Source organism: Lissotriton vulgaris, chromosome 4_1 (assembly GCF_964263255.1).
Source record: "Lissotriton vulgaris chromosome 4_1, aLisVul1.2, whole genome shotgun sequence".
NCBI classification, from domain to species: Eukaryota; Metazoa; Chordata; class Amphibia; order Caudata; family Salamandridae; genus Lissotriton; species Lissotriton vulgaris.
Genome location: NC_141691.1, coordinates 1,784,151,432 through 1,784,171,101, shown reverse-complemented (window position 1 = coordinate 1,784,171,101; position 19,670 = coordinate 1,784,151,432).

Here is a 19,670-nt window from a genome sequence, read left to right as displayed (position 1 = left end):
TGAGGTCCAAGATGGCAAACTGATATCCAAACTGCACAGGAAGGATACTGCAGGGAACAGTCTACTCCATGCCCTAAGTGCCCACCCTGATCCCCTAAAATGGAGCATTCCCTGTAGTGAACTTCTTAGGGCCAAAGAAATTGTACCAGAGAGGAGGATTATAAACAGGAAATGAACATCATCCTTAAACGGTTTAGAGAAAGAGGATACCCAGAATGGGTACTCACTAAGGTAGTTACTAAAACATCTACAGTCCCTAGATCAGACACTCTAATCCCTAAACCCAAATCCCCTGAGCCTGTTGAATTCCCCAGACTCATTACGACCTACAACCAGAAGTCCAATCAGGTCCAAAAAATCATGGCTGACAATTGGAAAATTCTTAAAGCTGATACCATCATAGGCCCAAAACTGACTAAAAGACCGCTTATAACCTACAGAAGAGGCCGCAATTTAAGAGATATGTTGGTCAAAAGTGACATAACTGACATAACTGGCCAACACATACAAGGACTAAAGGGATTTTATCCCTGCGGACACTGTAGGGCTTGTCGTACTAGTGTCATGGTTAAGGATTTTGAAGTACCAGGTACACCCCATAAAAGATATATCAAACAATTTCTAACCTGCAGTTCCACCTTTGTAATTTATATCTTGGAGTGTCCATGCCACAAAAGGTACGTGGGCAGTACTTCCTGCATGGCAAAGAAAAGGGTCCAAGAACACCTGAGGGCAATCACCAACAAAGACCCTAAGTACCCAATTGCCAGACATTTCCAAGATATGCACCAATCCAATAATGAACTGTTAAGATATTTTGCAATCGAACAGGTCAATATCGGCAAAAGGGGCGGAAATCGCGAACTTGCCCTAAGAAAAAAAGAATCGAAATGGATATTGGAGCTGGAAACTAAATACCCTGGGGGACACAACCAGGATGAGGAACTTGCAACTCATCTTCATATGGATTAATGTTTCTTAATCCATACTACTGTACTATGTAACTGGTCTGGGGTGGGGAACAAAATGAGTAGTTTCTCAATTTTGACACAATCTGTTTGCTCTGTTTTTTCTGCAATTCTATGTGAGAAATTAGTATAATAATTTTTGATTTTAAACCAATTTTAACAATTTATTGTAATTTTGTTTTTTAGGAGCGTGTGTGGGACATTATTATTAACTTTGAGCACTGCACTGAATCCCACTTGACCTCCACGAATTGAAGATTATCACCTCACAACATTAAAGCTAAGACATTCACTTTCACTTTTTTCGTGCGTCTTATTCCTCTGAATCATTGGGTTTTTTGCACTCTGTTCCAGTGTGAGGGAAGACCGTGATACAATCATTAACGATTCACTGTTCGCATAGACTGGGTTTCCGTCAAACAAACTGATCGTACCTCTATCATGTGTATGGACTTGGTCTCGAGGGGTTTACAGTTTAACAGAAATTGACCTATTTATATTGATCACCAATGCAATCATGCATTGTATGATTTATTTTCACTATTTTCGAGGTGCTATGGCACTAGACCGAGTGCATCTTTGTTGGCATGATATATATACATAATTTGTTATGTTTTAATTTGGGCACTAGCCTGAATGCATTCTGATATTTCGAAATATGTAGTACATAGGGGCACATGATGCTACCTAGACACTGATCAAACTGAGGGTGCATACTAGGATAACTGAACTTTAAATGTTTTCCTGTTTCAAAATGGCGCTTATCATTTCTTTTGGCTCAAGTTGATGTATGTGAGACTAGTACCTTATCATATACATAGTAAGCCTTGGGAAGTTTATACAGTATTATTCACAACTCTCAATTTCTGATTATGTTTGTTTGAATATTGCTTTAAAAGACACAAAACTATTGTGTCTATTAATAACCCATGTAAATAAGCACTCTTAACAATGGCCGCCACAATCACCTTGGTCATATTGTACTTCTTTTGTGTTTACTATACATTGCGAGTTTTTTTTGTTTGTACTTAAAAACTGCTCCTCACTCGGATAAGGTTAAACGTGTGAACAAGGCATTTCGGTGCTGAAACGCGTAGCTTGACTTTGGGAATAAACTTTCACCAGCTGTACCCTTCTGAGTGCGTGTGATACTTACTACGGTAAAACTTGCAACTTATTGAAATTACTCGGCGGTGGGGGCTGCCGGGCCTGACACGCCACCTGACTATGGGAATTGGATCCCAGGAATTTACCCTTGTGCAGTAACTTATATATATATATATATATTAGTGAGCAATGCGCCAGGCGCTTCAGGAGGGCTACCCACGGCGCACCAAACCATCCAGCTTTCTCGTGCCCCAATCGATCTCACAGCCTCCCTCCAAGCAATTGTTCAGAAGTCCGACGCGTTTCGGGGCAGACACGCCCCTTCTTCATGGACATAAACAGATTGCACAGGACACTCACCGCTTCGCTTCAAATGCATTTTATTTAAAGCGGGGCCGCCCTAAGTGGGCGTGGCTCATCACGTCGTGCTTCCCAGGAGACCTGGTAGCTGTAGTCTTTGGTGGTGAGTGTAAAGTTATCCCTTGAGTAGGTTGTGCAAAGTAGTATCAATCAGTCATCTTGGTTGTTTGGCCTCATTAGTTAGAGGTGGGTGGTGGGCTCTGGGACTAAAGACTACAGCTACCAGGTCTCCTGGGAAGCACAATATATATATATATTAACGTACTATTAATAAAAATATACAATATTTTTACTGTAGGATAGCGGGAGGGTAACATTTACTATTACCACTCCAGTGAGTGCTACAGTAGGGAAAGCGTTGGATAGCGAAGGGGTAAAAATTACTATTCCCACTCCAGTGAGTGCAACAGTAGGGAAAGCATTGGATAGCGGGAGGGTAATATTTACTATTCCCACTCCAGAGAGTGCAGCAGTAGGGAAAGCGTTGGATAGCGTAGGGGTAAAAATTACTATACCCACTCCAGAGAGTGCAACAGTAGGGAAAGCGTTGGATAGCGTAGGGGTACAAATTACTATTCACACTCCAGTGAGTGCAACAGTAGGGAAAGCGTTGGATAGCGGGAGGGTAGAAAATTACTATTCCCACTCCAGAGAGTGCAACAGTAGGGAAAGCATTGGATAGCGGGAGGGTAATAATTACTATTCCCACTCCAGAGAGTGCAACAGTAGGGAAAGCGTTGTATAGCGTAGGGGTAAACATTACTATACACACTCCAGAGAGTGCAACAATAGGGAAAGCGTTGGATAGCGGAGGGTTCAAAATTGCTATTCCCACTCCAGAGAGTGCAACAGTAGGGAAAGCGTTGGATAGCGTAGGGGTACAAATTACTATTCACACTCCAGTGAGTGCAAAAGTAGGGAAAGTGTTGGATAGCGTGGGGGTAAAAATTACTATCCCACTCCAGTGAGTTTAACAGTAGGGAAAGTAATGATTTAATATATTAATAAAAGTAAATTAAATATCAATACCAATACAACAATAATTAAAAGTAATTACCATTTTAATATTATGTAATAATTAATTAATTAGACAAACAAATACATATTAGTTATTAAAAATTAATTACGTATTCATACTTCTTAACAACTAATGAATTACCAATAACAAAAACTAATTAATAATACAAATTAATACCAATTAATAATTAATTAACAGTACAATAATTATCAATACTCAAAAAGTATTTTTAATATGTAATTAATTACAATTAAATTACTTCCCACCCTATTCCCCTATAAACCCACAATTTGCTACAGAAAATAAATTAATACAATTATCTTAATTATCAATTAATCAATTAATACAAATGAAATACCAATAAATAAAAATTAATTACCAATAAAAAATTAATAAACAATAAATTAAAAATCAATACCAATAAATAAATAAAAAATATTACCTTAATTATAATTAAATTACTTCCCACCCTATTCCCCTATAAACCCACAACCCGCTACAGAATTAAATTACGCAAAAATTAAATAACATAAAATTCATTCCTTGAAATAAATTACAAAATTAATATACACTTTTCACACATATACTAACATACAAAACACTTTAAGAAATTTGATATTAGAAATTCAATATATTTTAATACCTATATTATATACTTCGATATTTTGACTTTCTATATTTTGAAAATCGATATTATATTACTTACCATCAATTAGAAATTTTTCACTACTATATTGTGTCCATTCGATATTTTGTCCATTCTATATTTTTGAATTCGATATTTTGTCTAGTTACCATTGGGTCACAGGGTAGGCACATATTAAGCGTAATTGAGGCGCAAAAGAGAGAGAGAATATAAGAGAGAGTTCAACTCTAACTCAGGAATTTTGCTAAATAAAGAGGAAGATAAACTGAAGGAATATATAAAATCTAAGCTGCCATTTATTTTATAGAGAGTTGCTCCAGGACGGCACAGTAGCAGTACATAGAAGAGGTAGGTCTTCTAAATTTAACTATGGAACAAGGAGAAGAAATTAAAAAAAACAATAGGGAAGAAGAGGTGGCAGTGTTAAAAATAACAAAGCACCTGGCTCAGATGGGTTCACAGGGAATTTTTATAAAACATACTCTCAGAGATTGGTTCCTAACCTGGCAAGAATGCTTGATATTGTGCATTGCATAGATCACTGACACTCTCTAACACTGATGCTAAATTGTACTCCAAACTTTTGCTCACTCACCTTAATGATATTTTACCAATGTTGGTCCCCCAGATCAGTACAACATTTGAAGGGCAGTGGGCCTACTCAAATAAGTAGAAAAGTAGTAGACCCCAGTGACCTTGCTTTTTTTGGACGCTGGCAAGGTGGTCAACTGGGTGGGCTGGTCCTTCACTAAGCATGTCCTGGAAGGGAGGGTTTAGGCCCAACCTTCCCCAATATAGCATGAATAAATTATACAACTCCCAAAGTGACAATAACCGCGAATGGTCTATTTTATAAATCTTTAGGACTGAAGTAGGTGATAGAGCACGCAGGGACCAACTCGCTCAGTTTTACCATTCTCACTTAGGGCCCATATATCATTCACACTTTGAACTAGCAGTCCTGCCTAACTAATTTACTAATTTAATCACTCTATCAGTTTGCCCAGAGGTCCGATTAGGACTTATACCTGTAAACCATGACTAACCAATACTTGTCACCTTTTTATAATTCCTGTGAATCACAGTAACCACTTTAAACATTGGTACCTGGGAAGGGTGAGATAGGGAACTTTGCACAAGGACATACCACATAGATTATATTTACCTAGAATGGTGCAATGACCAATCCTGGCCACGGGCTGGGGCAACAATATGGGCTAGGACTAGGCTCCCGACTAATCAGGTGCCCACGAGACAAGACAGGTGCAGATCAGGACAGGTGACCTCAGCTAAGTGTAACGCCAGCGTCACACCCCTCTCTGTAGGAAAGCCAATTAGTACCACGATTGGGTAATCGATTCTTCCGACAGAGTGCTCCACCAGCACCTCTGCTCTTGATCGCCTATTAAGTGCGTTGGGTCAGTGACTGGTCATTTATTCGGACAAGTCGGACAATTTCTCTATCCAACCTCCCTTAGTTATATCATTTTGATTGCAATGTACCACCCCTAAATGTTGCAAATATATGTGTTCCCCTTCAGTGATTGGTTGAAGAGACGAAGAGAGGTCATCACACCATACTAAGATGATGTAATTTCAATTTGATTCCTTATTGATTGAATCCCCACCCACAATTTACTTTCCCATGACTTTATTCCGCCCAACAATATTGGTGCACATTTGGAATACATTGTATTTGGTAGCTTCCTTTCTAGAGGTCAGATGAGCAGGTTACCAGGCACATCACGGCATGAAGGTGGATTGGCTGGAGTTCAATGCCAGTGCTTCAGCTAATTCGGAGATTGAATGCGCGTGTGCAGAATCGTCCAAGTTGGAAGATGTGTCAGTGATCGGGCCCAAAGTACGAGCTAGTAGCAAAGTCAAAAGAAACATATTAGAATACAAAAAGAAATGAATGCACTGCATAGCACTTATCTCTATTCTAACCCCCTTACTTTATTTTAACTTGTGCATTAGTAATTAAGCAGAACGAACAAGCTTAGTACAAGCTGCAGCATAGGCATTAGCATGTGAAATTTAAAGTAGCCATTTCTGGCATTAGTGCGCAGTAGCAAAGTTTTCCCACCAAGCAGAAAAGACGTCACACCATGTGAGTGTGGCAGACGCATGTGCAGTGAAATTCCTGAGTTGCGGCGGCCATTTTAATGTATTTGAGTTACTGTTAGTAAAAGCACATTGTCAAGCTTCCCCTAGATACTAGAAATGTAGTGTAGTGAGAAAATTAGTAAACATGTTGGTTAATATATTACAGGTTATTTAGAGAGGGTTGAGTACAAGGAAGTTTCGATATATGTGAAACCTTGCTCCATCAATCCCCTCTTTGATGATATTTTATATCATCACAAATTAAGGAACCAGATGCCAACTTTAATATTCTCCCAATTCAATGTATTTTTATTATTTGGGGAGTTTTCTTTTTACCATTAATTTGATAAACTTTCATTCTCTTATATACGTCTCCCATTAACTCTTCCATTTGAATCTCGTCACATTTTCTTTTCTTCTTTTTCTCATTAATAGTTTACCTTTTTATATTTCTGCAGCATTTGCACAAAATCATTATCACCAATATTATTAGTGATATTCCCATTATTGGCATCAGTACTTTACCTACAATACTTCTACTTACATTAGATATCCAAGTACCAATAGAGGAGAGACCATCGGTTAGTCTCTTCCATGCACTATCAACTTCTAGTGGTTTCAGTTTTTCTTCCAAATGAGTAATGTTCCTTACAAACCTTCCAATTTCAAAACTTTTATCAGGTATGTAAGTGTACCAATGCTGCGCTTTCAACATTCTACAGACTCCGCCCTCTTTTGCTAATAATATGTCAAGAGCAAGTCAATTTTGTAAAACCATTGATCTGATCGCAACCAATTCGGTATTGATCATTAAAAATCCTCCAGCAGTGTCAGTCGATAAGCGATCCACCACTGTAGAGAAGCGTGGCTCAATGGTTAGAGCGGCAGACCCTGATGCAGAGATCTTGCCCGGGACCAGGGTTTAATTCCCGCCTCGGCGGCTTTTGGACTCAATCTCCCCGGACCGGATAATTCTCGCCTTGGTGCCTAGTCTAATCATGGGTCCCACTCCGTGACTCTGGGCAATAGCTGGCTTAATCTCTGTCATATGGATACTTCATTACATATATTGCGTTAAGTTAGCATGAGTGTATTACATGTTTAAACAGCCGTTTTGCCTTCGGCTTCAGTTTTGCACACGACACGTACTTGTTGTTGTAGCTTTCACCCTAGAAGCGGTGAGGTGTTTTATTTGAGAATAATATGTTATTCCTATGCTATCAGCTTTGCCTCGTACACTTGGTACAACTGTCTGCACACTGAGAGCTGCACACTCTAAGATTAACCTAACACAAGGTTGCTGGGAAGTCTGATCCTCGCACCACATTAGACATTAGACATAACACAGATAATGTTGATGCCAACATTTTGGGCTCTACGCGGGTTTAAGATAGAGTTACACGGAATGAACACAGACACTTGGTGCTGCGCATGGAGAGAGCTGGTAGCTGTTGATGTGAACTGCTCCTACTGACATTGAGAGGTATGGGGCCGCCCTGCTAAAGCCCGAATGAGACCTTCTTAGATATAAAATAATATACTAGATAGGGTGCGCGAAATATAGGTGATATCGATTCTATAGGTTTTGCATTATAACATGCTAGCACCTTTTGCTTACTATGGATTAGTGACTATGCTGCTAACTCTGATTTTTATAATCTGCATTTTGGTATTATACAAGATACTACGTTTGAGAACTTTGCATTGAATAATAAATATTTCAAACTTGCATTTGTGTTCTTTGACTCCCAGTTTTGGTTTGAAATGATTATAAAACGAAAGAGTGTTCATGTGTTCCACGATTCCTGAGGTATTCTAAAGATCATGTTCTGGTTTGTCTAAGACATGGTTCATTCCATAATGATCCATGAGACACTGTAGCTAGCTAGGTAAGGAGACTTCTGACACTGAGATGAGTTTTGGATCATCCTAACTCACTGAGGTTCTAGATCTCTATGCACAGTTCTGTGGGAGAACGGAAACCCTGCTACATGGCGCCCAACGGATTGGTTGGCCGTATTTCATGACACTCGAGTAGTATATCATTCAAACCTTAACACCTTCATTCCCGTTTCCGGTAAACGGTGGTGTCGGAAAAACCTACCTATTTTTGAAATAGGTCTTTTCAAGCTTGAATTCTACTTTAAACGGTTTCTTTGAATTACTACCCAGTTGTGCTATAAATTGTTCTTTGTCTCTTTTCGCTTCCTTTGCTACCATGGCCGTGGAAATTGCGCAGCATAGCCGCATCGCGGTTCGCGACCACTTGCGGACATACAATGTCCCTGTGGACGGCTTGGCTGTGGTTCTAGTGGTGAGTGCGGAACATGCGTACCCGTACGAATTATTTTATTCCTGGGTAACATTTCCGGCTGTGGACGCTAATTCGGGCGTCTTCCATTCATACACTGCCTCGGCAGTACCGGTGGCTTATGCTCCGTACAGGGCACTGGAAGTACCTATAGACGCTTGGCAGCACGGAGTTTGGTTTGGTGGCGCCCTACCCCATTCTTTGAACGCTACGAGGTTAGGTCCTTTGTCCATTCCGGGCACAAATTGGCCCGCCTTGGGTGGATTTACTCCTCATCCTAATCGCGCCACTTGTAACGTAGGTGACCTGAGGCGTCTTCATGAGGTCTCGGTTGGCGTGATTAGGGCGCTTGTTCATTACATTAGTCGTAATATTCAAGGCGCAGCTCCCGCAGGTGCGCAGCTTCGAGCAGAACAGGCTGGTTTGAAAATCAGTCCTGTCTTGGTGAATTCCGTTATGGGCAGAAAGCCAGATAGTACGGATGAATTTCCTTACTGGCTTGCCGAGAAATTCGACCAGTTAGAGGCTGTGTTTCCTAATACGACTCCGAGTGAAAAACACCGGATTCTTACGCTTAGTTTACCGAAGGAAATAGCCCCGGAACTTGCTGACTGTGAGACATGGGGTAAGACATTTGCAGCGGTTTACTCGAGGTGCTTTGGCACACCATCGGTTTCGAACCTGTCTGTGATCCTCAAACGTGTTCAGGATGATCACGGACCTGAGTCGGCGGTTGAGTTGGGTATGCGTCTGAACGGTTCATTTGAGACAGTTTGCGGTATTATCCTTGCCAATGTAAAAGGGGATGCAGTGAACTTTCAGGTGGCCAATGGTCTGGCGTTAGTACCCGATGCCGAGAAACCCCGTCAGCTGGCGAGAATTATTGTGGCGGCTTATAAAACGGTTGGCCGCAATTCTAAGGGTGCGAAGGTTTTTCTTGAAAAAGAAAAGAAGCAGCCCCAGGGGCAGTCTTCGGAAACAAGTGGACAGCCCAAGTCCATAAAACAAACTTGGCCCAAAAAGCAGAATAAGGGTAAGCAACAACAACAACAGACACAGGTCTCTAGTCCGGCACCTTCACTACCTGCGCAGTCAGAGCGTGTTTATGAATTGCGCGATCGCGCTACGATTAAATCGCCTGAAAGATATCAGGCATCTGACCAACGCTCTCCTCGTTCCTTTCAGGACTCATCGGCTCCGTCAACCGGTGGTGGAGGGGGCGGCAGGGGCAGGGGTGGTCAGCAAGGACGTGGCCAGCCCCGCACGCGAAGTGAAGGGGACCAGCGGGACGACTCTACGCCAAAGAGACCGCAGTTTGCCAAGAAGAAAGTCGCTGCCTTAACGGCGCATCGATATGCCCCAGATAGTGAGAACGCGGCTTCGGAATCTGACGTGGGCTCTGACCTTGCTGGACAGCGCGGCGGAGATTACCATAGTGAGAGAGGCCCTCCGTCCACTGTTGAAGGTGACAGCGACTGACACTTATGTTGTAATCGAAACGGCTGATACACATGTTGCTCCCCCTGAAAGGCTTTTTGACATTGTCCTGTTAATCGAAGGTGACATGCAGCGAACTGTAAAAGGGGTATTTTGGGAAAATCTTTCAGATACGTATGACATTTTGCTTTCGGAGGCTGACTGGCCCCCACCTTTTGTTCTCGCAGCTCCGCGAGGGGAGGAGGTAATCCTCCCCAGTTTCGCGCACACTGTCTCGAGAGTGGAAGCGCTGCATTTTGCAGAAGAGTGGGCTCTGGCGCTTGCGCCAGCTGTGTACCGAAATCAGTGTGGCTGGGATAAATTGTCCCCTAGCCATGAGATTCCTTTAAGGTCACAGCCTCAGCCACAACCCCAGTATCCCATACGACGTGAAGCTAAAGCTTCGGTCGCGGCTATCCTTGAACAATTGGAATATCAAGGTGTAATTAAAACATGTGTGTCACCAATGAATAATCCCCTTTTTACTGTTAACAAGCCGGACGGTTCTTATCGTCTAGTTTTGGATTACCGGCATTTGAACTCGCATTGTCGTAACTGTGCGGTACAGAATACTCACGGCTCTGCCCTAGTGAATAGTCTTGAGCGTAAACGGTTCAAAACCACGCTTGACATTTCCAATGGTTTTTATGCACATAGATTAGATGGTCTAAGTTCCCAATGGACCAGTTTTACGTGCGGCGGCGTACAAAAAATGTTTAAACGACTCCCAATGGGATATAAGAATAGTCCTGGAGTGTTTTCCGCCCGCATTGTCTCTCTTTTGGAGCGATTCGATCCAGTTGCATGTTCGTATGTGGATGATATTTATCTCACAGACGACGAGCTTTGGGTGCATCTGTGTCGAGTAAACAGCATAATTTGTAACTTTGCAGACATGGGTTACAAATTTAACTTTGCAAAATCACACATTGCGGAGTACACAGTGTTGTTTCTAGGTTATGAACTTAACCATGAAGGAAAGGGGTTAGCACCTCACTTCCTGGAGAAGTGTGCGCAGTTGCGCTCTCCGACAACGCTGAAAAAATTACAGTCTTTACTGGGTTTTTTGAATTTCGGGAGAACATACATTCCGGAATATGCCCAGCGTATCAAGCCTTTATATGCCTTGGTACAACCATCTTTTTCCAAATCATGCTGGCTGCCTGAGCATTCAGCCATTCTGCAGTCATTGCAGGCTGATTTGCTCACTTCTGACTACTTACGGACCCGTGATAACCAGACTAACCTAGTGATAAGAATTGTCCCTGGGACGGTGGGTTTCACGTACCTGACTTTTAATGAGGGGGATACTGTACCTATTGCTTACAAGTCACACTTGTACACTTCGGCTGAACTGCGTTTTTCCACTGTGGAGAAAGTTTTAACGGCTGTGCAGATGGCAATTCTTAAAGAACGTGCCCTGTCGCAGGGAAAGCGCATATTAGTTGTTACCCCGTGTCCTGCATTGGAGGCGGTCACGAAAGCCAGTGTACCTAATTCTAAAGCTTTGCACCCTCGGTGGATTCAGTGGGCTACATCCTTGACATCTCAGGATGTCACGTTTATTTTTGACGCCGCTTTACGGTCGCAGGAGTATTTACAGTATGAATTTGTTCATCCTGCTCCTTTAGCAATGCGGCCGTTGGAGGATTTCCATTGTATCATTTACACGGATGGTTCGGCGCAGGTTGCGCATGGCTCTAAACATGCCTACGTTTCCGCTTGCGCCATTGTAGTCGGTGCAATGGTGAACGATGAGTTCAAGTCCAGTGTCGTGCACACACAGACGCTTGGAGACTGCACCGCTCAATTAGCAGAGCTCCGTGCTCTTATGCTCGCATTGGAGTACGCTGATCCTAGTGTGACGACTTTAATCGTAAGTGATTCTTACTACTGTGTCCAGTCTTACAATGAGAACTTGTTCTTTTGGATTCAGAATGATTTTCGTGATTCCAAAGGTAGTACAATAAAACATAAAATGATCTGGGTCCGAGTGGCGGAACTTAAAGAGAAACTGCCACTCGTGTTTGTGATTCATACTCTCGGCCACCAGCGCGTGGGAGTCCACGCTGTTGGCAATTCGCTTGCTGATGAGGCGGCGAAGTCTGCGGTATCAAAATACTTAGTTGCAGCGGTCACGAGGTCCAAGAGCAAAATAGATGACGACATCTTGGCGGCAGTTGCTGCCACGGCGAAGGGAGGTAAATATCCTGCGGGGTTCCCTTCGAAGTACACATACCACTTAAGTCCCGATAAGGTTCCTTATGTGAAAATTCCTGAAGTTGGAGAGCGTCTGGTTCCCAACTCGGATCGCAGAGCTTCTCTGATTACAGCGGCTCATGAAGGTGTGGCGTCTGCGCATGCGGGCGTCTCAGCCACTGTATCACAGCTACAACAGAGGTTCTGGTGGCGGGGACTGTACAAACAGACGCGCGATTATGTCCTTATGTGTGACATTTGTCAGCAGATTAAGCCTTCTACTGCTGCGCGTCCGCCTCAGACACAGTTGTACATCTCTAATAAACCGCTTGGTTGTGTTTATTTGGATCACTGCGGTCCTTTTTCTTCTGATACTGCATGTAAATACATCTTAGTAGCAGTTGACTCATGCACACGCTTTGTATGGGTATGGCCGCATCGAAGCGCTGATTCGCGAACTGTCATTAAGGATTTGCGTGTCTTTGTGGGAATCTTTGCTTGTGGTACTTTCCATTCGGACCAGGGTCCGGCTTTCGCCTCTAAGGCGTATAAGGATGCTATGGTTTCGTTGGGAGTACAGGTGAAGTTTTCAAGCCCCTACAGGCCTGAGGGCAATTCTGTAGTAGAAAGAATGAACCGCGACTTAAAGCAATCTTTGACAGCCCGTGTTATAGGCACTGGTAGAAACTGGCTGACCCACCTCTATGGCGTGCAGCGTGCGCTTAATAATCTCCCTAGAAGGTCTCTGGGTGGGCGGACCCCATACGAAATGCTCTTTGGTATCAAGATGTACGTCCCTGACCTTGATGGTGCAGACTGCCAGGCCCAGGCCGCGGCCTTTGACGTAGATGAACATTGCAATGTTTTACAGGATCTACAAAAGACCAGAGACAGTCTTGCAAAGGAACACTTGCCCTCCACGTCGGATGATGCGTTGCAGATCCCGGTAGTTGGCTGGCTACCCCAAGTTGGAGAACTGGTTCGAGAGAAGATCGATAACAAGAAAGAGTTTGGTCCCTCATTTAGAACGCCGGTTCGAGTCCTTGGAGTGAAGGGCACAAGAACAGTCATTTTACCACCACTTCCAGGTCGTAAAGAAAACAGATTTATTTCTATTGACAATGTCAAGATACACAGGGTGGCCGATTCTTCATAGTATGACACCGGCTACATCCTGTCCTTCCATGGTGAGGCACTCTGTGCTGGCTATTACATCTGGTGCAGATCAGGAGGTGTCCCTCGAGATGCCTGCTTTATCCAATCCTTTATTAAATACAATTCCTCTTGCTAACATTGATGAGCGGACATATGCAGATCCTGCTGATTTATCTATGTCTGATCTAAATGCTCGTTTGGCTAACCAGTCCAGATTCTCTTTTGACTCTGTTTCGGAACTTTCAAAGAAACCATCGACTATTGCAAAATATGCCACGTTATTTAAAAAACATTTTTTAATTCCTCCTTGGACCTACGTTTGGCTGATACTATTTTCATTTTATCTTTTTATGTCAATTGGTTTTATGTTTTATTTTTTCCGCTTGATTGATGGCCATTATGTGAAAGAAAGAACAGGAATTCGGTACCTTAATGGAACATTGGCCCCTCTATCCTCCTCACATTCAGCACACAGGCTAAGGAGAGACTTGAAAACAGTACAAATTACTGCTTGGCCTGTCCTTGATGGGATTGTGTGGGATGCAGTTAGGTTTCAGATACATGGCCCCACAGAAGTTATTAATGTTCCTAATGTGCTTAGAGTAAACATGGGAGATGTGGTTAAGCAAAATATTCATTCTGATGACTGGGATCTTCAGGCCGTAGAAGCATTGTTCTCTGATTTAAAATATTATTCGGCCTTTGATGCTGAGGATTTGTACTTAGATTCTGTCAATTATGGTGATTTGTTTTGTTATCAACATTATGGAAATCATTTCTTACACAAGACCAGTTCCAGGAGGGTTCCTGTGAATTACACTCAGTGGGAACATTGCCCTGCTCCTTTACAGGGGAGCTCAAGTACGTTTCTGGGAAAATACTCTTATTTTACAGACTTTGATCAGTCAAATCCTGAGTCGTTTTATTTTAAAATAAACCAGAAATTCATGCCCAAAGTCAGACTTACTGATACAAAATTGCTGTATTCAAAGTCCTTTCTAGAAAGGTTATCTGTAGATGGCTATGAGTTATGGAAGGATACTGTTGACCTTAAATCGGTTTGGGGTACCAAAGATTGGCAGGTACAAGGCACTGAGGCTTTGCATCGTGCATGTCTCATCCCGAATCACATGTTGTTTTTAAATTCAACTATTTCCCAAACAACATGTTTTGGATTGGCTACATCTAAGAAATTAAATACCCCTACTATCCCTGATTTGGAAGAATATTCCGGTTGGAGTAATTTCAGTACATCGTCCATCAGTGAGATACAAGCACTCTTGCAGAACTCCTCCTTTAATGTTTCCCATTTCGACCCGGAGGGGTGGCTCTTGTGGCAAAGAAGCTCTGATGCTTGCCAACGTCGTTTTTTGGGTTTGTCTGAAGGGTTTACGCACATCAGGCCAGATCCCAGGTTTGAAACAGATCACACTGTTACTACTTATTCAGTAGGAAAATTGTGTCAGAACTGGTTACAACATTCCACTTTGGCTGCAGTTAAACTGCATCTGTCCCAGTTGAATGAAAATATAGACCTAAATGATTTTATAAAAGGCCCAGCTAGGGGTAGATCTAAACGCTTTCTTTATGCTATATACAATGAGATTTGGAAATTTTCACAGGTTGAGGCAGCAAAACGCCTGAGAGCTATTGATCAAGCAAATTTGGAAAAAGTGCTTGCAGTGGTCGATAACAGTATTAACATGCTTTCGTCCAGAATTTACACATTGGATAATATTGTTTCTTCTGTTGTTGATATTGTACATGATGAAGTGTCCACGTTATACCATGGTCAAAATCAATTGCGTTCTGTAATGCAGTTTGCATGGACGCTACAGACTCTTAAGGCTGGTCGAGTTCCCTGGACCTCATTGAACGTTTCATCCCTTTTTGCACCTTTTAATCTTACTGAGAAACAGCGCATGCTTTCAATGCGTGATGCTTCATTTTCTATGCTACATATTGAAAAGCTAGAGTCCTTGCCTTTCTCTGTTGCTGAAACCACTACTGCCACATGGCTTATTCATGGATTAATTACATTACCATTCCCTTTATATAAATTTACTAACTGTATGCGTTATATTGCTATAGGACGATATGAACCGCTAGGCAATGCATTCCTACATGAGGCATGGTCATTACCATACACATACAGATGTCTGAAAGATGGCAAAGAGGTTAATCTTAATGGTGAGGAATGCACACAGACACCTGACCATTCATTAATATGCAGACACATTCAGTTACACGGTTCTTGTAATCAGGACCGCCCAAATTTAGCATGTGTTTTAAAAGGCACGCCAGTTCCAGCAGTAGTGCCCACATTTACATTATTAACTAATGGTAGTTATTTGCTTTTAAACAACGAATTATGTTGTGGTTTATTAATTGGTGTGGCTTATATAGTTACTGTATCAGAGCGTGTAGTGTGCTGCAAGAACGTGCTATACCCACCCACGCATGGCTCCTCAGATGTCTCCATCTGGCCACGGATCCCAACCTTGGAAGCGAAATTCAATGGTTTAAGCAGAATAAGGGCCCTTTTGTCTCAAAAACAAGTGACCCTGAGTTCGGCCCGGGAAACTTATGTCCTTCACATAGCCAACACCCGCACAGAGGTGCAGGCGCTCTTAAACACTGATTTGCCATTTCATTTCTGCGAGCTGGTACACCAGATTTTTAATGCTTCTTCAACGAATGGCCTTGCACATTTTTTTAAACTAGTAAGCAGTGGCCTCGTGACTACTTTTGAAAAAGTTTTTGGTATCATTCCCACGTTTTTCCACACTATTTTTTCGAGTTTGTTTGGTGGAATACCTGTTTTGCTGGCTGTGGCCGCAGGCTTTCTGTTGGTGTTTTTCTTCATAAAACATGGATGCCCATCCTGCGCAAGACGCCGTTCAACGCCTCCTGACCCTGTGTCGTAATCGGATGCTCAATTACTATGGAACATTGCCGCTTGCAGCATTAAGCACGGCCTATAGATTGTCATTTCGGTTCACCGACTTCACGTGTGTCCAACCTGTGTTTCACTGCCTGAGCTGCGAGTTCGATTGGGCCATTGATTTATGCCTATGCTTGAGGACTGCTCCTGACGTCGATTTTGATCAGCTAATGCGTCCCGTTGTGGCTCACGAGCTGATCTGTTCTGGCGAGAGAGTTATGGCCTTGGCAGCGATAAATGGAGTTCTGGGCCAATGGGAGGTCTCTGCAGCGGCGAATGCCTTTCTGACACACAGCGATCTGGTGAACCCACCGAGTTGTCCTCTGACGTTGCAGGAGGATCCGATGCTGGAGGAACACGTATGTTCTTTCCCATTGCTAAATTGGATGGCTGAACTATTTTCGGATGATGGCAGTGATTTCATACTGGAGGCTGTTGCGACTTTCTTTGCATATACTTTCCAATCGTGAGATGCCTAGAAGGAATGCTTTGTTGTGAAATATAACTTTCCCCTCGCTGAATTGGAGGGATGGACTATGTTCAGCTGATGGAGAGTTCACTCACGTGATGTCGCTGGAGATAACGTCTAGGTGGCGCATTGACTTTGGATATCGGATAAGTGCCTTGGTTTTTTCTCTTACAAACAATTGAAAGGATGCGACCTGGTCATACATCTCATAATTTTTGGACCTGGCGGAAGACTTTTGGTTCAAGACTTTTGCTATTTTTTAGATTTGAGGCCACTGTAGGCATTCATACATATACATTCATACATATTCATTCATACATATTTTTAGCTTATTTTAGCTCAAGATTATTGAATTTTGCTTTCAATTTTTGTATCTGATTTAGTATTGCCTTTTCCCTTATGATTGGCGGTGCTCGGACCAATGGGGGGGTGTCATATGGATACTTCATTACATATATTGCGTTAAGTTAGCATGAGTGTATTACATGTTTAAACAGCCGTTTTGCCTTCGGCTTCAGTTTTGCACACGACACGTACTTGTTGTTGTAGCTTTCACCCTAGAAGCGGTGAGGTGTTTTATTTGAGAATAATATGTTATTCCTATGCTATCAGCTTTGCCTCGTACACTTGGTACAACTGTCTGCACACTGAGAGCTGCACACTCTAAGATTAACCTAACACAAGGTTGCTGGGAAGTCTGATCCTCGCACCAGATTAGACATTAGACATAACACAGATAATGTTGATGCCAACATTTTGGGCTCTACGCGGGTTTAAGATAGAGTTACACGGAATGAACACAGACACTTGGTGCTGCGCATGGAGAGAGCTGGTAGCTGTTGATGTGAACTGCTCCTACTGACATTGAGAGGTATGGGGCCGCCCTGCTAAAGCCCGAATGAGACCTTCTTAGATATAAAATAATATACTAGATAGGGTGCGCGAAATATAGGTGATATCGATTCTATAGGTTTTGCATTATAACATGCTAGCACCTTTTGCTTACTATGGATTAGTGACTATGCTGCTAACTCTGATTTTTATAATCTGCATTTTGGTATTATACAAGATACTACGTTTGAGAACTTTGCATTGAATAATAAATATTTCAAACTTGCATTTGTGTTCTTTGACTCCCAGTTTTGGTTTGAAATGATTATAAAACGAAAGAGTGTTCATGTGTTCCACGATTCCTGAGGTATTCTAAAGATCATGTTCTGGTTTGTCTAAGACATGGTTCATTCCATAATGATCCATGAGACACTGTAGCTAGCTAGGTAAGGAGACTTCTGACACTGAGATGAGTTTTGGATCATCCTAACTCACTGAGGTTCTAGATCTCTATGCACAGTTCTGTGGGAGAACGGAAACCCTGCTACATCTCCACAACGACCCAGCAGCGCTTGGATGCCTGGCTTCACCTTGGGGGTGTCCAGGAGTGGACATCTCACAGGAAAGCCAGGAAGGGTTCCACAGTGGTATGAATACAGCGCTACGAGACCTCTGGGTAAAAGGCGCTATATAAATACAAACACATTTACAGATTCTTTGAGTATTCAGAACTACTCCCACTGAAGGTATCAATGCACTGAATATATCACCTACAATTTCTGCAAAACTAGCTCTTTTATAACGTGTTAGTTCATTTTCGTGTTTGTTGCTTCCACTGATTCTTTTTACATGGTATACCTTTGGGAAAACTATTACAAAATAGCAACTCCCATACCAATGATCAGGCAGCTTAAAGTAAGCCTTGTTCCCACTTATGTAATAAACTCCAGGAAATACTGGATCAGTTCACCCTTTTAGTCCCCATCCCCCAATTATGAGGAAATTGTGTTCAAATTCACTGGAACCGATTAATACATTGTTATCCTCAGTTTTCTTTCTATGCGGACAGATTTTCCCCATCTTTTCAAAGTCCAAAGACATAGCAGCATGGGGCTTGCCAGTTACCATAAAATCTTACCTTTCAGCCCATTTGGGTAACTGGGGTTTCGTTTTAGTGGCTTTTCTATGGAAATCTTGTCTCCTTTTCTCTACTAAGTTTAAAAATACCTTTTTTTCTTCGTGTAAACTACATGTTAGATTGTCTTTGTGTGCATTAGCTATATCTATTTCTTTCATTGTTAGGAAAAATTTACCAAAGAATTGGGCATCTTTAGCACTAAGAACAGGATTAATTATTCTACGTATAGGAATCTCAGGCAAAATAACATCTATGTTCGAATAATAATACTGTAACCTTCCAGTTTTATGAAAACAAACTAGTTAATATGCTACAGGAAATGCCATTGGTCAGGGGCAAATGATGGTAGGTAACACCTGAAATGGGTAATTCCATACAGACATAACAGTCACTAATCTGCATAGTCTCTACATAATGTTCTGATAGACTGGCTATCAATACACTACACATGCAAATCCTGCAACTTGTCTTTATACAACCTATTTTCGAGTTTCCAGTAACTCTTTTATCAGCCATTTTTGACTACGGAGGCTTAATCCCTCTTTGAGAATTTTACACAGAATACACCTGTGATTTATCTCAAGTCGGCCTCACTTCTTCAATATCTTGATCAGCAATCAATTCTTCATCACTGTCATCACTGATTTCCAGATTCTTGAAATCTTCAATGATGACTTATGTCCATTCAGGCCTTTGAATTTATTGTTTAGCTTTTTCAGGCGTGGACTTCTCCTTCTTTGATTGCTTGTAGATGGTTCAGTTTGACTAGTTACTTTGTTCACCTGTTCAAGTTCTTCATCTATTGTTACTAGGCGATATTTCAGTCTTTTAACAAAACCAGGCCATTTATCACATTTTCTGATTCTTTGGCTGGCACTGTGCTTTCTGATTCTTCAAATGATATTTTCTTTTCTTTAAATTGTGGCACAACTTGATTTTTGT